This window comes from Acinonyx jubatus, chromosome A2 (assembly GCF_027475565.1).
Source record: "Acinonyx jubatus isolate Ajub_Pintada_27869175 chromosome A2, VMU_Ajub_asm_v1.0, whole genome shotgun sequence".
Classification (NCBI taxonomy): domain Eukaryota; kingdom Metazoa; phylum Chordata; class Mammalia; order Carnivora; family Felidae; genus Acinonyx; species Acinonyx jubatus.
This window is the reverse complement of record NC_069383.1, coordinates 44,865,420-44,884,687: the sequence shown is the minus strand read 5'-3', so window position 1 is coordinate 44,884,687 and position 19,268 is coordinate 44,865,420. Positions and strand designations below refer to the sequence as shown.

The 19,268-nt window shown below is 41.5% G+C and overlaps 1 long non-coding RNA gene across 1 annotated transcript in view; it reads left to right on the top strand.

The window, feature by feature from the left end:
* Positions 1 to 2,984: 2,984 nt before the first annotated feature.
* LOC113604098 (uncharacterized) overlaps positions 2,985 to 19,268 on the top strand; it is a 19,809-nt gene continuing 3,525 nt past the window's right edge. Inside the window, exons 1-3 of the long non-coding RNA XR_003425920.2 lie at positions 2,985 to 6,442; positions 6,901 to 7,947; positions 16,065 to 16,127. This is a non-coding gene — a long non-coding RNA (uncharacterized LOC113604098). The remainder of the gene's footprint in view (positions 6,443 to 6,900; positions 7,948 to 16,064; positions 16,128 to 19,268) is intronic.

The window sequence follows — 19,268 nt, the reverse complement described above, 5'->3', positions numbered from 1 at the left end:
TCCCCACACTAAGCACACTTTGTATGATCATGGAGTCAGAAGCCAGGGAGCAGCCTGGGGCAGGAGATCAGAATGGTTATGCTCTTTGCATAACCTGTGAACACCTGTATTTGGAACTGCTGACATCCCAATAGGACAAGAACCAAGATTCAAACCATTTAAATGTATGGGTTTTACCTTTCACTGGATCAGGCTACATTCCTGCAGCACATGAATGTGGACTAGAGCTGTGGGAAAATGACGAAAGCCACATGATGAAATATGGATCGTTGTTGAAGCCAGGTGATGAGGATGTTGGGGTTCATTAGACTCCTCGTTCTGGTTTGGGCTATGACCACCATCCTTTACTTTTCCTGCTTATTCCCACCCAGGCAATTTCTCCTCAAAAGTTGTAGGGAATTTTAAAGTTTCAGGTCAGGCCCTCAGCATCAAGTCAGTGTGTCTGCCAGTCCTGTTCTGACCATGTGTGGTTCCAGCCACCTGTCCTTGTAAAACAGAATTTCTCTTAGTTCTTCTTTATGCCCCTAGAGCTAGCTTTATAGTGGAAGGGCTGGAAAAGACAGCTCATCAGTTTTTGGAAAATGTGTTCCTCTGTCACGAAGTTCTCACTGTTGTTCCTCAGTAATGTGTCTCCATTCCATCTCTTTCTAGCTCTGCTTCCACATTCCCAGTGCGTCTGACCCTTAACTGGTTTTCGTCTAGCCCTACCCCCCACACCCAGATACATCTTCCCAAAACATTATGGCATTTTTCTTACGTGGTAACCCTCCATATCTACTTACTGTCTACAGAATTAAGTCCGGTTTCCTAAGTCAGGCACCCAAGGTCCACCACACGGGAGCTCATGCCCCATTAACTTCTCCACTGCTGCCCTAGCCTCCACAAGCCCCGGGGCCGAATGCAGCCTTTGCTGTGCCTCACTTTCCCACCCCCTGATTGTTCAGAGAAGCATTCCTGAGAGAACCCACAATCGAAGACCCAGCGCCAGCCTCTCTCCTTTCTTAAAGTGCCCCCCGCCTTGGAGCTACTTTGAGTCCTTTCTAAAACAGTTGGACTCAGGGTTTAGTGAGAACCATGTAAATAGGGGCTTGCTAGGCTTGGAGATTTGCAGTTGGTAAAACATTTTTTTAAGAAGATGTGTGGGGCAGCGCTTGGGTGTCTCAGTCAGTGGTTTTGGCTCAGGTCATGATCTCACAGTTCTTGGGATCCAGCCCTGAGTCAGGCTCCACCCTGAGCTTGGAACCTGCTTGAGATTCTCTCTCTCTCTCTCTCTCTCTCTCTCTGCCCCTCCCTTGCTTATGCTTTCTCTTGCTCGCTCTCTAAAATAAAAAAAGATGGGCAACTTAAGTGAAATACACCTACAGAAAAGAGCAAGGAATATACGTTAAAATAAATCTAAAGCAACCATTCATGTAACCACGACCCAGGTAAGAAGTAGCATATTAGCCAGCACCTAAAAACCCTACTCCGTGTGTCTCTCCATGGCCCTAATTCTTCCTCCTCCAGAAGTATTTTATACTCATTTTTGAGATAATTATTTCTTTATAATTTTACCTCCTTCTTCCTACATTTGTATCCCAAATTGCATAGTTTATTTTGTGTCTATTTTTGAACTTGAATAAGTGGAATCACCATTTGTATTTTTCTGCTTAATTCTTGTTTTTAGATTATTCTCCTTCATTGTTTTATTAATACAATGCTGTTCTACAGCTATCCCACAGTTTATCCAGTCTGCCAAAGGTGGACTTAGCCGGTTCCCGTTCAGGGCTGACATGAATGGCGGTGCTGCTCTGACCATTCTAGTGCACCTGCATGTGTTTCTCCAGGGTGTAGATGCCAGAGTGAAACTGCTGGATGTTTTTCCGCATTGTCTCCAATTCTTTGGTATCACAAGGAATTTAATTTTTGCCAGTCTGGTGGGTGTGAAATGGTATCCGATTGTGGCTTTTGATTTGCATTTCCCTGAATACTAATAAGGTTGAGTGCCTTTTCATTTATTTATTAGCCATTGAGGGAGAGCACAGGAAGGAGAGGCAGAGACACAGAATCTGAATCAGGTTCCAGGCTGTGAGCTGTCAGCACAGAGCCCGATGGCAGGGCTCGAACCCCTGTGAACCGCGAGATCATGACCTGAGCTGAAGTCAGACACTTAACTGACTGAGCCACCCAGGCGCCCCTAGATTTCTACTTTTGTAAAATGCCTGTTCCAAGTCTTTCACTCATTTGTCTATTAGGTTGTCTGTTTCTTATTTGCTTGAGCGTTTTATGAGTTTTTATATGCATGTATATGTTTGTATTCTAGATACTATTTGTCATTTATGTGTGTTGTAAATATCTCATTCTGTGACTTATCTTCATTCTTTATGATCTGTTTTAATGATTAGAATTCTTAATGTAGTTAAATATGTCTTTCCTCTTAGGGTTAGAGGAAATCCTATCTTTCTGTGTCTTATTTGTAAATAAGACTACTCTACCTCAAGGTCATGAGATTCTCTATGATCTTCTAGGAGTTTCTAAAGCTTTGCCTTTCATATTTATTCACCTGGACACCTGGAACTTCTTTTTAGGGTGATCTAGAGTAGAGAGGTCAAATTCCTCCCACTACCCCAGCCCCCGGACATGGCTAGAAAGTTTTAACATTTCTTCTTTTGCCATGTAAGGACTACTATAAACTACTTCATCTTCTCACTCTTGCTTCATACAAAGACATCTTAATATGCAAACATGAGAAGAGCATAGGGTCAGAGTAAAGGAGAATCCTTTAAACCAAATAATTGAGTTGTACTGATTAATTTGTCTGTATTTTTCTCATTTTGTTACAGGTTCTGTGCACTGGTTTATGGAGATGGATGAAGGAACCTTATTTTTTTGAATCTGAAGGGCTGACATTCCCCAAGTCTAAAAATCACATAAGTGTCCAGTGTTTTCCAGAACTGTCCCAGGCAGCCACAAACTCTAAGGACTTTTAACACATCAGAGACACACTGGCCTCCAGAGACCCAAGATTTGTTCCTCTTTAGCTACTCGCACTGGGAAGCCCCTCTTAAGATTAACCCAAGTCCCTCATACTGCATTTTAAACGCCAGCTGCTCCCCATCAAATATTTAAGGGCCTACTATGTACACACGTGGTGCCTGGCCCTTTGGAGCCCGCTGTTCAGCAGGGACAGGTGAGCAGTTATCACAGAGGGCAAAAAGGGCCAGGTCAAAGGCCAGGATGCGTTTAAGCCCATCAAGGTGGCCAGCTGCTTTCTGAACAGGGACGACTCAAAGTCTCTTCTCCTGGCCTAAGTTGAGACCTGAAGGGTAAGTGAGAGTCGTTGGGGATGAGGTGGGAGTCAGGTGCAGTGATGGGAGAGGCTGTAGAGGACTCCAGGGCTGGGAGATCAGCACAGGCAGACTTGGAAGCAGTGAATGTTCTTCGGTATGGCTGGGCCCTCCACGGCTAGGTCAGGATGGGGAGAGCCCTGTCAGCCGGCAGAAGGGGGATAGACTCAGAGAAGGCAGGGGAAAACCTGGAAGGGCTTGGCTGCGGGCACGAGGCGGGTTGGGTGCTGCGGATTAGAAAGTTGGTTGAGAAGGACTCACACCCTCTTTCGCCCTGCCCTTGGCCACACATTCAGTGATGTTTATCGGAACCCAGCAGTCACCCTGCCCTTTCCTCAGCAGTCCAATCTCCCAGCTTTCCGCCGACTTTAAATCACATTCGCCCCAAACAATAGGCCCGAGAACAAAACTCCTGTGACTGCCGCTCTCCGTCAAAAAGCGGTCACTGTGAGAACGTGTTTTCCGTGGATTTTGCCAGAGTTTAGCGGCGCTTGTCAGTGAAAAGCAAGTCTGAGAGATTGGGGAGAGCACGGGGGCCACTCCAGCGTCTCAGTTACTCTTCTGGCCGAGTGAAGACCCAGGAGACCTGCCCCACCAGCACGGTGTAGAAAACTCACTTTTTCTTCACACACTTGACAGGCAGGGAGTACTTTGTATGCTCAGAAAGTCCATCTGCAGTCATCATCTGGATTTTCGTTTCTATTCAATCCAGTCCATGGATTTTTTTTTTTTTTTTTTTACCCCCGATCAACTTTCCCAGAAGGCAGTGCTTTGCTCTGGGGAATGGTTAGGTCAAAGTCGGATAGCAGAGGATTTGAAAAGTAGCCTCTCCACGTGCCCCTCCTGGCTGTGCCCTAGATGATGGTCCCTCAGCAGCGCTTCCTAGAAACCACTGAGACTGAAGTTAAACTACACCATCCTCAGCTGCAGTGACCCTGAACTGGCCCTTTGTGCAAGGTCATCCATGAGACACCAATGCCTCCGTGCCCTCAATAGGTCATTCACTCCCACTAAATGCTTTTACAGTGGAAATTCCCAGGTTAAGTTTCACAGGTAAAGATGAATATTTTGTGTGTGTCACCCATTGTATGGTTGTTCAAAATCACAGGGCCAGCAGGACTGGAATTTTTTCATCTTACATATTTTCCCACCTTTGAAGTATTAGTGATAGCTCCCTCGTTTTGAGACTCGAGGTTTAAAACATTTTTATTCTGTGTGCCATGAATTCCACTCCTTTGAGCATCTGGGCTTAACGAATCCTTAGCATTTTTCTTTGGGGGCTTTGTTGGAAATGAAGGATACTCTCCACTACTTCTCTGGTTGGAAGATATGTGTTTTATTCCCTTCTAAGTTATCAGGCTAAATCCTGTGACCTTTCTCCCTTGAAAAGCAGGCAGTGTTTCCAAAATTTCTAACACAATTCCTCGGGAATGTGGAATGGGTTTCCTTGTGGACAGTGTTGTTTATGGGGTCTCTGTCTCCATTCATAGAAACCTGCATGTCAGAGAGACAGCGTATATATGAAAACATAGGATAAAGGTGCTAGAGAACCGAAATGCTCTGGGTAGCAGCCCCCCAAACCTGACGGCTAAAAACAGCTCCCCTCGGCTGCAGCCCCAGCAGCAGCAAGTAAAGATGCACTCAGTCACAAACCGACTTACTAGGGTCCTGTCTGGAGTCCAGAAGACAAGAGGAGACCTCTAAAATTTGATATAAAGTGATGAGTGTCTTGAGAGGGCCACTAAAGTGCCATGGCAGTCCTTTCTGCTGGGACAAGCAGAGAAGGCTTCCTGGAGGTGTTACGGAACCAGGCTGGAACCATGGTGGAAGAGGCAAGCGGCACTCGGAGATCTTGGTGAATTGGAGATTTATTTTACACCGCCGGGCTCAGAGGAGACTGTTTCTCCAAAGGACTGAGCCCAGAATGCAAGTCGGGAGGGTAATTTATAGCCGACAATGTCCATATCTGTGGGGGGTTTTGCCCACACAGCAAACAAAGGAAGAAGAACCCAGAGGAGGGGTCTCTAAGCTGGAAACCAGAGTTTGTTTTAGCCCCGTCGGCCATCTTTGGCGTACTTGACTTCTCCAACAGAGGAAGTGGCATTTGCTCTGTTTCTTGAGTGAAGAAGGTAAGATTCTGAATAGAGACCGTAAAGGTGAGAGCAGATTTTTAGCCCACCCTCAGGGGGTCCCATCGCCTGTGATGCAGAAAAGGAGAAGCTCAGAGTGAGTAAAGCTCTAGGAAGGGATGAGTGATGATGGAAGAGAACTAAGAACCTCTGGAGATGCTAAAGCCAGAAGGAGACTGAGATGCATAGCAACCACCCCGAGTTACTCTTGGTGAGAATACAAGTCTTAAGGAAAAGAGAGTGAAGAGAGGGAAAACCCCAAGCAGCAGATACAGGAAGGAAAAGAAGTGCAGTTGACCCTTGAACAACGGGATTAAGGGCACCTTTGCAGTCAAAAATGTGTGTGTAACTTTGACTCCCCCAGAACTTTACGAATAGCCTACTGTTGACGACTGGCCTTACTGATAATAACATAAACAGTCGATTGATGTATATTTTGTGTGTTATATGGATTCAGTATGATATTCTTACAATAAAGTAAGCTAGGGAGAAGAAGATGATGTTATTAAGAAAATCATGAGGAAGAGAAAATATATATTACAGTTCTATATCAAAAAACCCCACATATAAGTGGACCTGACAGGTGCCAACTTCCTCTCTGAGGTGGGAAACTGCTCAAAGTCTCAGATGAATGATGAGTAAGGCCACTCTGACAGAAGTGGACACCCTCCTCCAGCACTTGACCATTTATTCCTTCCTTTGTTGGGTATCCATGCTTCCCGTAGTCTAGCAAGCTCACGCATTCCAACAGTTTTTTCGAGTGCGTTTGAATATTAAGCTTATACTTGTTTCATTGCTTTAAAAGGTGCCCTTTTAAAAAGCAGGATCCCAGTCACTAACACAGGAATGAACATTTTTATGGACCTGTACCTTAATTAGGGGAGAGCATCGAAGTCATTTTAAATGGACTTAATCTCATCCTAAGCCTGGCCAACATTCCATTCCTAAGGGTTTACATCAAGGAAGTCATCCAAAAGGGGGAAAAAGGTATGTGTATAGAGTTCTATGTCACTGTAAAGGATAATGAAAAATTGGGAACAACAGAAGGATTGCTATGACACTTAAGAGTAATACTAACAATGTGCACCTGGGTGGCTTGGTAAAGTGTCCGACTATTGGTTTCAGCTCCGGTCACATTCTCCTGGTTTGTGAGATCAAGACCTGCAATGGGCTCTGCGCTTGTAGCATGGAAATTGTTTGGGATTCTCTCTCTCCCTCTCTCTGCTCCTCTCCCCCTCAAAATACACAAAATAAACATTTAGAAAAACTAATACTAATAAGTATGATGCTCACTTGTAATGTTAGCTATTAATCACTGAAAAGTGAGGTAATGTAGAGAAGAGGAAAATACAGAAAAAAGATTATACGAATACAGGCGGTTCACAGGAGGGCAGGAATCCCAACTTGTTTCCCTCTGCACTTCTTCTTCCTTTGTCTTTTCCCAGTTTTTCCCATGCTGGTTTGAGAACATGGAAAAATGAGTTGATTTTGGAGATCAATGACACTTTGGTGATTTACTTCTGCTAATGAATGGTAATGTGTTGGAGGGGACAATCCAAGCAGTGATCAGGGTAGAGAAGACATTACACATAAGTAAAAGCCTCTCGCTTTTCCTGTCTTTCTTTTTTTCCCATTAGGCCCTGAACACATCTCCATCACCACTCTTAATGTTCTGGGGGTAATAACTATCTAGTATTATAATGGATGGTGCGGGGGAGGGGCTGGCGCATAGTAGGCACTTGATGAATATTGTGACATCCCTTCCAGTGCAAGGCTCTCTGGTTACAGTTTACCAACCCCAGGGTAACTGATGTACGTACTGAAACAGCAAAAGGAGCTAAGGAAGCAAAATAAAGCAGCACTTTCAACTATTTCTATTTTACAAAGTGCTTGGTGAAACTGTAAAAGGATATTTAGTACCACAAAAAGTAGGCCAAGGGTAAGAAAAACTCTCCATACCCAGGAGGATTCAGCTGACCAAATTAAGTCTGATCCAGAATAAACAGTTCTCATCTGGAAATCTAGCAGTTCCAGAAAGTACTGTCCAAGTGGAAAAAGGCCCATGATGCTGGTCTGCATAATTATGTAACCCTTTAGGAAAGGGGAAGGAAGTGCCACCATCCTGGGGTACATGGGGAAAAGCAACCATGAGAAAATAATAGTACTCAGGCCTCACAGAAGGGGATTGTGCTACTAGAGAAACCAGGCCCACAAGCCCTTTCTCATGAACTTGACCAACTTTGGTCATTTTTCCCTGTGCCTACCCGGTGTCCAAAACCTAAAACAGGGTTCCTATTATCCAATCCGTCCAACAGAAATAACTGTCAAATAGGCACGTGAATAGCACTGCACGTGAAGGAACCCGTCTGAAATGAGACACGAGCTCAGCTGCAACGGTCAAGACCAGTCACGTCTGTGCTTTCTCTGGAAAAGCATGATCATCGCCCCTTTGAAGATCACTTAAAAACATCAAACAAACTAGATCCCAGATGGTAAGAGGAATTTAAAATATAACTCTTTCCCTAACAAATTGTAAAAATCCAGGCTTGAAATTAAAAGCAGGGATTCAACGAGCTCATGTACACCATGGTCACAGCAGCATTTTTCCAGTAGTCAGGGTGGAAACAGCCAAAGTGTCCACAAACAGAGGCACAGACAAACAGAATGTGCCGTGTACAGACAATGGAGTATCATTCAGCCTTTAAAAGGAAGGAAATTCTGGCACCTGCTACAGCACGGATGAGCCGTGAAGTCACTGTTAAGTGAAATGAGCCAGGCCCAAAAGGACAAATACTGTGTGACTCCACTTGTATAAGGGACCTGGAGTAGTCCTAATCATAGAGACAGAAAGTAGAGGGGTGGTTGCCAGAGGCTGGAAGGAGGGCGAGTGGGGAGGGGAGATAGTGTTTACTGGGCACAGAGTTTCAGTTTTGCAAGATAAAAAGTTCTGGAGATGGATGGTGGTGATGGTTATGTAACATTGGGAATGCACTAAAAAAATTTTTTTTTCTTATTTTTTAGCACTTATTTTTAAGAGAGAGAGCATAAGTAGGGGAGGGGCAGAGAGAGGGAGACCAAGGATCCGAAGCAGGCTCCACGCTGTCAGCACAGAGCCTCACGTGGGGCTCGTACTCATGAACCATGAGATCGTGACCTGAGCCAAAATCAAGAGTTGGCCACTTAACCAACTGGGCCACCCAGGCGCCCCCTTAAAAATAATTTTGTTAATGCATTTAAAAAGACCACAGAACTAGGCACTGGAAGAGACACTTGGGATCTTTAACTTCAGTTCTCTCACACTTCACCGCCGTTTATTATGGAATATTTCAAATATATACGAAAGTAGAAGAATTTAGTAAACCTCCTTTTACAATATACCATTCAGCTTCAATAATTGTCAGCTTACAGCCAGCTTTATTTCATTTTTACCGTTACTTTTTCCCCTCAATCCCACAGAATTTTTATCTTTTAAATTTTTATTTGGAAATAATTTCAAGCATACATGTAAGGAACAAAAAATGAAAATAGTAAGACAAAATCAAATACCTATCACCCTTTTCCCAGATTCATCCCTTCATCTCTCTCGCTCTCACGCACACACACAACCCTCCCCCAAACACTTTTTTTCCACCTATTGAGGGCAAGTTACGTGTATCATAGCCCTTTACCCTTAAATACTTCATTATGTATTTCTTTAAAATGAGGATATTCTCTTACGTATAGTACAGTCACCAACTTCAGTAAATTTAACACTGACTCAATTTTATCTCTGTTCCACCTTGCATATTCCAATTTTGTTGATTATGTTCTTTATAGCATTTTTTCCCTTCCAGTTCAGGGCTAGGTGTTGTATTCAGTTGTCAGCCTCCATTTCCAGAGACTTTCTCTTTTATAGCATTGACATTTTGGCAAAATAAATACCTCTTCCTTTTTTTTTAGTAAGATGGTCCTCACTGGGGATCTGTCTACCATTTTCTTATGATTAGATTCCAAATACACATTCTTGCCCAGAATACTGCCTAGTTTATGTTGTGTTCCTCTCAGGATATCACATGTGGAGGCGTATGGCTATCTGCCCCTTATTGGTGATGTTGATCTTGATCACTGGTCAAGGTTGTTGCCCAATTGCATCACTCTACAGTTACTGCCTCCCCCCTTGCAAATAAGAAACAGTCTGTGCGGAGATGCTTTAAGATCATGCAAATAATCTGCTTATCATCAACATTTCCCTTAGATTCAGCGTCTGTATTTACCTGTTGCTGCATAATACATATGTCAAAACTTAGTTGTTTAAAACAGTATTTATGATCTCAGTTTCTGTGGGTCAGGAAATTGGTAGTGGTTAGCTTGATGTTTCTGCCTCAGGATCTCTGGTGAGATTACATTTCAGTGTTGGCCAAAAGTTGCCATCATCTGAAGGCTTACCTGGGGCTGGAGAATCCATTGCCAAGACAGTTCATTCATATACCTGGCAAGTTGTGCTGAAACTGTCAGTTCCTTGCTTCACAAACTTCTCTCTAGAGTTGCTTCTGTGTCCTCGTGGCATGGACTGGTTTCCTCTAGAGCAAGTGATCCCTGAGAGAGCAATGCCTTTTGTGACCTGCTCTTGGGACTCATACACTGTCATTTCCACTACAGCGGACTCATTAGGAGTTACTAAATCCAGGGGCGCCTGGGTGGCTCAGTCGGTTAAGCGTCAGACTCTTGGTTTCAGCTCACGTCATGATCTCGCAGTTTGTGGGTTCGAGCCCTACATCACACTCTGTGTTGACAGCATGGAGCCTGCTTGGGATTCTCTGTCTCCCTCTCCCCCCCCCCCTCCCCGTTTCTCTAAATAAATAAACATTTTTTTTTAAGTGACTAAGTCCAACCCACATTATAAGAAACAATAAGCTCTAAACTTTTTTTCCCCCAAGCTCCAATTCTTGAAGGGAGACTATCAAAGAATTTGTGGACATATTTTAGGATCATCACAGCATCCACTGATAATTCTTGCCTGATACAGTTCTTTCTCTGATACCTGGAAAATACTGTTTTTGAAGCAAACCCCAGCAGTATATTTCATCTGTAAATATTTAAGATGTATCTCTAAAACAAAGATGTTGTAATGTTATAAGCTGATAACTTAATATTATCGAGTAACAAATCAGTAATTAAATTTCCATTTGTCTCATGAATGCCATATTTTTTGACATACAATTCACATCCCATAAAATTTATCCATTTAAAGTATATAATTCAGTGGTTTATAGCGTTTTCACAAAGATGTACAGTCATGATCACTATCTTAATTCCATCATCCCAAATAGAAAACCCTGTATCCAATAGCAGTCACTTACCATTTCCCAGTCATCCCTTGGCAACCACTAACATACATGCTATGGATTTGCCTATTTTGTACATTTCATATAAATGGAATAATACCATATGTGGTGTTTTCTGTCTGACTTCTTTCACGTAGCGTAAAGTTTTCAAGATTGATCTATAGTGCAGCATGGATCTTTTTTTACTGCTGAATTCCATTGTACGGGTATACCACATTTTTATTTATCCACTTTTTGGCTATTATAAATAATGTTGCTATGAACATTTGTGTACAAGTTTCTGTGTGAAGCCATGTTAATTTTTGGTTGAATCAGGACCAAAGTAAAGTCTACATAATGCTATGAGTGGATAAATCTTTTAAGTTTCTATTATAGGTTCCTCCTTCTACAACTTTGTTTTTTCAATTTGTTAAAGAAATGGAGTCATTTGTCCTGTGTGGTTTTCCAAAATCTGGATTTTGTTGATTGCATAATTTAACGCGTTCTTCTAACTTCTATAGTTTCATAAATTGGTACTTGGGTATAGAGACTTGATCAGGTTTCCTTGATGGAGAGAAGAGGCAAGATGATTATAGGTAGGCTGTCATCCTACCAACATAATTCTCTCTCTCTTTTTGTTGTTGTTTTCCTGATATTTTGATATTAATGATTATTGCCTAGATCCATTTTGGAATAAGAAGTAGTGCTATCTCGGGGCGCCTGGGTGGCTCAGTCGGTTGAGTGTCTGACTTCGGCTCAGGTCATGATCTCGCGATCTGTGACTTTGGGCCCCACGTTGGGCTCGTGCTGACAGCTCGGAGCCTGGAGCCTGCTTCGGATTCTGTGTCTCCCTCTCTCTCTGCCCCTCCCCTGCTCATGCTCTGTCTCTCTCTGTCTCAAAAATAAACAAACATTAAAAAAATTTTTTTTTAAAATGAACTTGTGGATTAAATGTATTTAATACATTCTAATCCACTGGAGTTATTTTGTTTTTCTGTAATAGTTCTTTTTTTCCCTCAAAATAAGTTTCCAGGGGCACCTGGGTGGCTTAGTCGGTTGGGCATCTGACTTCGGCTCAGGTCATGTTCTCAAGGTTCCTGGTTTGAGTCCCGCGTTGGGCTCTGTGCTGACAGCTCAGAGCCTGGAGCCTGCTTCCGATTCTGTGTCTGCCTCTCTCTGTCCCTCCCCCTGCTCATGCTCTGTCTCACTCTCTCTCTTAAAAATAAACAAACATTTAAAAATTTTTTAAAAAATAGTAAGTTTCCATATTTTGGCAGGAACACATGAGCAGATTTTTTGACATTCATTATGTTAGATGATTAATGACATTTCTTTTGACATAAAGTCCTCTTATTTAGGGTTTAATAAATCAAATATTCTAATGGGTACACTTTTTCCACATAAAAGTAAGAGAGTTTTTGAAAATTTTCATGCTAATGTTTTTATTTTTGAAGAAGATAAAAAGGTTAAATATTTAATAGACCATTTCCAGGAAAAAAAAAAAGGCATTGACCTATTTTATGTGGTATCCACTAGGAGGTTCAGTAGATTAAGGGTAAAATTAAGGTCCCTTTATGTACCATTAAACAGCTGGCACCCTCATAGAGAGGAATATTTTCAGCATAGAAGATATGTCACACAACATGTGGTTGGTATTGGAAAAAGATCTACTTTCAAAGACATATATCAATATTTGCATTTTACTGCCCCACCCCCGTCCCCTGCCCAAAATACTGCTTCTGGCACAGTGATGAAAATTAACCACAACAAGTGAAGGGGAGATGTGTTATGATTCAGAAGCTTTAATTCGCAAAAAATTATTAACGTGTGTATCTTCTTCTTGGAGTTATTCTTACTGTTGCTCACATTGTCCTCTCTTTGCAATGGTTCTTTTCTTTTTTATTTTATTCTATTTATTTATTTTTTTAGAATTCCAAGCAGGCTTTGCGCTGAGCAGAGCTCAATCCCACAACCCTGGGATCGTGACCTGAGCCAGAAGCAAGAGTCAGAAGCTCAACTGACTGAACCACCCAGGTGCCCTTTTTCTCTTTTTAAAAGAATTCTGTGCATGCTGTCAGTCCCTACAAAGCCAGACTGGGGACTGATCCCAGGGAGCCTGGATGCTGAGTCATGCCGTCTCTCACAAGTGCAATTTGCTCCCCGCACCTTCCTTCAAGCATTGGGCCATCCTGGCCTGTTGGATGGGGCCTACCCTCACCCACCAGGTCATATTCCTGTGGCCAGCAGTTCCATAGCACTAAGCCATTGAGGAAAAGGTTTGCATGGTGATTACTGTCACACCCCATATGCCTCGGCTTCCCTTATGGGCCCTCGGGCCTTTCCAGCAATCTCGAATCTTAGATGTTTCCCATCCGACGGAGCCCTGGTCAGGCCTGGCCAATGGTTCATGTTGGCTAGTTGGTTCCTAAGTCTTTTGACGTGACTGTAACAGCCTTCGATAGTTTCCTTGGTAGCTGGTGTAAGGTGTTTCTAGCCTCCTTTGTACATTTCTTGCCTCATATCTAGAATCAGCCTTTTCTTCCAGAATCTTTGGTTCCTTTTATTAGGAAATATTATCTCCAAAACTACAGTCCAGGGGCTAGGATGCTCCCTGCCATGATTGGTAATTGTTTCCAGACCTTTTCAGTAGAAAGGAGGAAAATATGTTTTGTTCAAGATGTATGGTGAGTATCTACAGATATTTGCACTGCAAACTCAGGACCACAGGGATTTTACTTGCCCTCCTCTGTTTTACGTCTGGTTCTCCTTTCCCCCACGCAGAGAATCCCAGTTCTAAAGAGATTCTCGTAATAACAGATTAGATTATTATTCATTTGCTTGAACACACAGTATGTCTCGGGATGCGGATACCAACACTACCACTAACAATGTGACTGACAACACTGAAAGATTTTTTTTCCTTACGGTTTGTTCCATTAGGGATGCACAAATTACTGTGTGTAATTTTTTGTGTGGTTATGCCACCCACTGGATACTAATTTAGATTCATTAGCTTCATCCTAAATTTTTAAAATTTAATTTTGCCTTATAATTATGTAAAAGTTTACCTAGTTCTAGTCAGATTTACCAAACAAGATATATTCAAAGTCGAAGAAGACTTTTATTTTTGGCCCTCATTCTGTTCCTTCCCTCTCCCTCTAATTAACCATTTAAAAATGTTTGTAATTTCTTTTTCTACTTTAAACACATAAGCAAATATTATAGATAAAATAATATATATTTTACCACACACACACACACACTTTCTACCTTGCTCATTAATTTGGAGATCTCTGTGGATTTGACATTTTTTTTTTAATTTTTTTTTTAACGTTTATTTATTTTTGAGACAGAGCATGAATGGGGGAGGGTCAGAGAGAGGGAGACACAGAATCCGAAACAGGCTCCAGGCTCTGAGCTGTCAGCACAGAGCCCGACACAGGGCTCGAACTCATGGACCGTGAGATCGTGACCTGAGCCGAAGTCGGCCGCTTAACCAACTGAGCCACCCAGGCGCCCCTGGATTTGACATTATTTAACCAATCCTCTCCTGATGGACATTTGAGTTGTTTCTGGTTTGGGTTTTTTGTTGTTGTTGCTTTTTCTTTTTTTTCTTTCTTCCTTTTTTTGTTTTTTTTTTTTTTTTGCTATTGCAATTAATGTTCTAAGGGTAACAGCCTTGTGCATATTTACAGTTAAAAATATTTTTTTTGCCAGGTGGAAAAATACATTTTGTCATTTTGTTTTGGGGAGAAATCACTAGATATGAGATTGCTGGTTGAAAGGATTGGTAATTTTATCGGTATGCCCAAATCCCCAACAACTATGATAATAATTTGCAGGACCATTAACAATGTACGAATGTGCCTGTTTCTCCACTAACAGTATGTCAATCTTTTAGATTTTTGCCAATTTAATATATAAGAAATAGTATCTCAGTGTTGGTTTTATTTGTGTGTGTGTTTCACTTAATATGAATGAGGTGAGCATGTTTCGGTTAGCCATTTCTTTTCCTGTTCATTGTTTATCTCACAGAATCAATTCCCTGTAGAGTCCTTGGTCTTTTTATTTTTAAAAGCTCTTTAAAGATATCAGAGATAGTAACAATTTTAAATATTCTCAGATACCAGCAGGTGTCACAATATCACATAGAGGAACTCATCCATGTTTCTTTTAGTAATTCTATGAATATTCATATGTATAAAAACATGAACACATTTTTCAAGCAGCATTTGTTGAAAAAACTGTCTTTCCCTATTGAATTACCTTGGCACTTTGGTCAAAAAATTGATCATAAACACATGAAAATATGTCTCTGGATTCTACTGTATTGTGCCTATCTACATCATCATGTAGTACCATACTCTTCATTATAGTATCATTTTGAGATTAAAAAAATTTTTTAATGTTTATTTTTGAGAGAAAGATCGTGAGTGGGGGAGGGGTAGAGTGCGGGAGACACAGAATCCAAAGTAGGATCTAGGCTCTGAGCTGTCAGCATAGAGCCCCACATGGGGCTCAAACTCAAAGGCTGGGAGATCATGACCTGATCCCAAATCGGACGCTTAACCAACTGAGCCACACAGGTGCCCCAAAAGATTTTAATCTCTACACCCAAAATGGGGCTCAAAACTACAACTCTGAGACAAAGAGTCACGTGCCCTACCGACTGAAGCCAGCCAGGCACCCCTGAAATTTTTTGTGTAAGGGCTCTAAATTTGTTCTTTTTGTAAAAATGGTTTTGGCTATTGCAGATCCTTTGCTTTTCTGTAAAAATGTTAAAATCAGCTCAATTCTGAGAAAAAAAAGTGTACTGGCATTTTGATAGGGATTGCATTAAATGTGTAGAACAACTCAGAATTGCTATCGTAACAATATTCTTTCAATCCATGAACATGCTCTATCTGCACTTCTTTAGGTCTTTAATCTATCTCAGCAATGTTGTATAGTTATCAGTGTACAGGCCTTATACGTCTTTTGCTAAATTTATTCCTAATTTTGTTATGTCATTGTTAATGATTTTTTATGATTGATAGTATATAAAATACAACAAGTGATGAAAGCAGACATCCTTGTCTAGTTCCTGATCTTAGGGGGAAAGTTTTTAGTCTTTCACTATTAAGCATGACATTAGCTGTATGTTTTTCATAGATGTTCAGTATCAGATTGAGCATATTTCCTTCCCTAATTTGCTGTTTTTGTCATAAAAGGGTATCAGATTTTGTCAAATATATTTTCTATGCCTACTGAGATCATATGATTTTTCTCCATTATTCTGCTAATATGGTGTATTATGTGATTTTCAGATGTTATACCAACCTTTCATTCCTGGGATAAAACCTCCTTGGCCAAATCCTTTTTATATGTTGGTGAGTTATTTTTTTTTCTTTTTTAAATGCCAAATCATTTGATGTTAATTTATTTGATAAATCCTTTCTCCATAGTGTCAGATACTCCACGACTAATTACTACAATTCCAAAATAGTGGTCTGAATTCAAATTCCCTTTGTGACCTCTGCACTCCTTTGTATAGATTTTTATTTTGTGTCTACTACGTGCTAGGCATTTAGATGTTGAGGATACAGAAATAGAGAGTAGATGCAAGCCCTTGCCCTCACAGCAGTGGTAAAGACAGTCAAAACAAGTTATAAGATAGCTTGATGAATGCTGTACAATATTGGGTACAATTGAGATTTAAATAAAAGGAACCCAAGATAGAATTTTTTTAAGGCACCTAAAGGAAATTACTTGACATGTGAATTGAATTTAACCAGGATCACCATAGCATTTACCATCCAAACAGGAATTTTTAAAAGTCAAAGGGAGAACAAGTATAAACCAGGATGTATGGTTATCTTAGATCTAACCAAAGGGGAAGAGTGTTTGAGGGAGAAAAAATTTTATGTGAAAGAGGACAAGGCCTATTAAAGTAACTAACAAATCTCAATTTAGTGAGTTTATAAACTGTAAGGAAGAAAATTAGGCTAGAAAAGCAAGGAGAGATCAGATTCTAAAGTCCTTGTAAATCAGAAAGGAACCCGCAGCACTGTATTCCAAAGACAGTAAAAGTTCAAAGCAAAGACATGACATAATTGTTGGAAAAAGATAAGTTGATTGTGGTGTGGAAAAAGTGTGAACAAAGAAGGGGATCAGCAGCAATCATTTGGGGAGAAATGGAGAGTATGTATGGGCTTTTGGAGTCATGAAATGTTTTATAATTGTGTTGTTTGCTATTTGAATTACAGCTCAAGAAAGCGGTTTTGTTTTTTAAAAGATTTAAGAAATTAAGTTCTCAAGGTGAAATGATAGGGGCTTTAGATTGATGTGTTAGAAATGAAGATGAGTTCAAGAGATAATTTAAGAGAAACTAGAAGGCCCTTTGACTCACAGGATATGGAGATGAGGGAGAGAGGAAAGTCAAATTAACTCCCAAGATTCTGGCCTAAACAGCAGGATGGATGATGGTGCTGTTTACTGAAAGAACCTGAACCAGATGCATGTGTGAGGTGTGAGTGGGGGGGGCGGCGGGGGGGGGGGGGAGATCTTAAGACATGTTGGGTGTGAGATAACTGAGATACTCAAGCTAGAGATTTGTTTTGGACTGTTTGTGTCCCTCCAAAATTCATTTGCTGAAACTCTAATCTCAGTGTGATGGCATTGGGAAGTAATTAGGTTGAGTGTGGAGCCTTCGTGACTCTCATTAGTACCCTTATAAGAGGCCAGAGGTCTTGCTCCATCTTTTTTTTGCCACATGAAGATACAAGAAGTCAGCAGTCTATATTAGCCCAGGAAAGGGTCCTCCTCAGAATCTGACCATGATCTGACTCTGACCTCAGACTTCCAGACTCCAGAACTGCGAGAAACAAATTCCTAAGCCACCTAGTCGATGGCACTTGGTTATAGCAGCCCAAGCTAAGACAATATCCAAGTCAGGCTCTCAGATGAAGGTCTAGGCCGAAGGAAATCAACAGAAGTCACTGAAGTAAACAGTACTGGTTAAGGCATGTGTGAATATACAAAATCAAGATGCAAAAGAGGTGAAGTCAGCTTCTGAGGAAAGGCCCCAGAGGTAGGAAGAAAACCAGGCGAGTGTAACGTCACAAGTACAGTTTAGAGTCTTTCAAATAGTGTTCAACAGTGTAAAGTGCTATTATGTGTCAAAGCAAACCAGCAGAGTCCAGTCTGGACTTAAAAAAAAAAAAGGAAAAGAAAAGAAAGAAAAAGAGGGGCGCCTGGGTGGCTCAGGCAGTTAAGTATCCAACCCTCGATTTCAGCTCAGGTCATGATCTCACAGTTCTTGAGTTCAAGCCCCGTGTTGGGTTCTGACCGCATGGAGCCTGCTTGGGATGCTCTCTCCCTTTCCTTCTGCCTCTCTCCTGCTCACTTGCATGCTCGTGCTCTCTGAAAATAAACTTAAAACAAACAAAACAAAGTTCAAGTTTCAGTAGAGTGATAGTGGCAGAAACCAGGCTCACATGGTTCAGTGGTAAATGGTGAGATACGGTTTGTCAAAGGCAATTCCAGGAAGGAATTAGGTTTTGAAGAGGGAAAGAAGGAAGGGGGTGAGGAGGAAAAGACTGTTTTACAAAAAGGTTTGGTCATGTTTAAAGAGAAAGGAAAAGAGCCAACTAGGGAAGTTGAAGGCAGTGAAGGGATGAGAAGGCAGCTTCAGAATCAGGGAGGATTGCTTCAAGCTTAAGGTCTGGGTAGAGTCCGGGAATCTGTATTTAATCCTGACAAGATTCTGGTGCACAAGCAAGTTTGGAAGCCAGAGGAATCATAGAGCAGACTTGGCAAGAAGCTTGGAAAAGATGGTATCTTTAATACAGATCCTTGACTCTTTTATTTTCTCTCTGAATAGAAGAGGAAGAACTTGTAGTGGAGGAAGGTACAGATTTAGTGATGCAGTTCAGAGTTTGTGCTCTATCATTTTCCTGTGAAATAGTAATCTGCTCCCAGAGTTGGGGAAGGTGAAGATTTCCTAAGACTGGAGGTTTCAAATTGCTTCGAATAATGAAGGGTAGCTTGCTACTATTGAGGATCTAGTGGTTGTGGATGGTGACCGCAGATGATACAGTGGCACCAATCTGTGCCATCATGTGGTTTCCTGTGGCAGTGCTCAGCAGCCCAACAGTAATCAGGCAGAGAGCTGAACTCATCGACGATTCAGGTTTTGCCCCACAGTGACAAAATAATGACAGGAAAACAAAGGAGTTTAGGATATTGCCAAGAGAGTGGCCGGAGCATTAAGATGACAGACCTAAACTGGATGGAGAGCTAAGTGAAGAAAAGAGATGACTACTAGTGGAACTCCTAATGAGAATAATTTGGGTTTGACTATTTCAAACTCAAGGCCCTTTACATGTATCAGCTTTTGTTCAACATTTTTATCACCAACTATGCTACACTGCAAGGGGATGCAGCTGTACATAAGAAAACTCCTCCCCTCAAAAACATCGTTTTGTAGAAGAGTGCCAGTAAGAGCACTCAACAGAATGGTACAATTAACA